Here is a 1,850-nt window from a genome sequence, read left to right as displayed (position 1 = left end):
GCAGGTGAAGAGGCACATCGCTCCTGCCCTCGTCCCCCAGCTGCTGGCAGTCACCGGCTTTCTCCCTCCGTGCTTTTACCTACTCTGGGTATTTCATAGAAATGAAATCAACACGTGACAACCCGGACACCTGGCACATTTCAGGGTTTCTGGCTCCTTCCAAAGTTCTCCATTTTGCTTGGGTAAAGGCGATGGAATTCTCCTGGGGACATGAGGCAGATGAAGAGGGTCCTTGTCTTTCTCTTCATACTGAATTCCAGGAGTCATTTTCCTCGTGTTCTTTCTCAGCAGCTCTGTCACCCTCCCCCGTCCCAGAAGAGGTCAGCCCTCCAGCCCCGTCGTCAGGTAGGTCAAGAGCTACAAGTTCCCACACCACAGGTGTAAATGCCACACGCAGCCGGTTAAGCCTGTAGGAAGAGCTGGCGTTCGCTGCCAAGGGTCGGGGAGAACGAGGGGGTCCCAGGGTCCCCGGCAGCTCCAGACTCCGACCCAGCAGGCAGGGCTCCATCTGTCTTGCTCACCACGGTATCCCCAGCACCTGTCACAGGAACGGGCACCCTATAGGCAGCGAGTGAAAGTTTGTTGAATGAATCAAAGAACATGTGAATCGCACCTGTGTGGGCAGGGCATGTGACCCTTCTCAGGCAGCTCTGCTCCTGGCCAAGGGCAATGCAGATCCCTGCACTCGAGAGACACAGGCTTCGCGCTGAAAAACACCAGCAGCCCCCGTTTGTACGACAACCTCTCTCCTTAGAGAAAAGAGTTAGTCTTTCACACGAGAGCAAACTAACGAAGCCAGAGGCCTCTAACAAATATTTTTTTATGTTGCTTTCTCAGCAGAGGATGGAAAGCTGCCAACCGTCTTATCAGGTGAGGGCAGCGATCCCACGGTCGGTCAGTCCTGCAGTTGCTCAGCCTCGCCATCTGATGGATGTGCAGGCAAATGGGTCACCAGGTTGTATGATGTCCTCTGTGGGCTCATCAAGGACCATCAGCCTCCTTGTGAATACCATGAATTTTACAATTTCTTCAGGGACTTATCTGGTTGCTGCCAAGCACCCTCTTGCAGAACCTATTGTTGATGCAGGGTGAGGGCATCGGGGCAGCAGGAGCAGGCTTAGGAGCTCTCTGTCAGCCACCTGACCTTGGCTCCAGACTCACCAGAAATCTGGCAGTTCCTTATGAGCCCGTGGCCAATGCAGATGTTTGGGTTAAGGTGTGGCCCCAGGGGCTCTTCCCCAGATGCTAATTGAGTTCTTTTCTGATGTGTCCTGTGTCTGTCTCAGGAAAGGGACTTTGGTCCTCATTAACTGCCATTTCCATGTCATTTCAGTTCTACCTGTGGCCGAGCCAGCACCTGCCAGTCGCAGAGCCAACATACCAGAGCTTGGTCCCCCAGGTAAGCAGTCTGCCCCAGGGGACCAGTCGCTGCTCTTGTGAACCACTGAGAGTAGTCCACACCAGGAGGGAGCCTGGGGGAGTGGTCAGTTGGAGGCCACTGAGGTGCAGGGAGAGCTCTGTAGTGAGGGGAGGAGGCCCACCCACCTCCAGACCTGCGCTGATGGGTTGGTCCTGCTGACAGTTTTGGCGTCTGCTCAGCTCCACGTTCCTGCTTCACCAGGGAAATATCTCGAAGTTCAGAAAACACAAAATGAGAGAGCAGATAACCACAGAGCCCTTACCTAACTGGACCAAAGCTTACATCTTGTCCTGTTGTTTTTCCATTTGTATCAAGAAAGGAAACAGTAGAAACCCCGCAGGACTGGGGGTGCATGTCATGATAGGTGCTGGTCCAGCAGACGCGAGGCCCTCTATTCCCAGAACTGCAAAAATATAACAATTTCTAAAAA

At 53.6% G+C, this 1,850-nt stretch overlaps 1 long non-coding RNA gene across 1 annotated transcript; it reads left to right on the top strand.

Moving 5' to 3' along the window:
* Window positions 1–289: 289 nt before the first annotated feature.
* Window positions 290–1,455, top strand: LOC306660355. Its single transcript, XR_013763597.1, has 3 exons — window positions 290–345; window positions 841–870; window positions 1,334–1,455. It is a non-coding gene; the product is annotated as an uncharacterized lncRNA (long non-coding RNA).
* The last annotated feature ends 395 nt before the right edge of the window (window positions 1,456–1,850 follow it).

Source organism: Sciurus vulgaris (assembly GCF_902686455.1).
Source record: "Sciurus vulgaris genome assembly, chromosome: 4".
NCBI classification, from domain to species: Eukaryota; Metazoa; Chordata; class Mammalia; order Rodentia; family Sciuridae; genus Sciurus; species Sciurus vulgaris.
The sequence above is the reverse complement of the archived record's forward strand: the minus strand, read 5'-3'. Positions and strand labels throughout refer to the sequence as shown.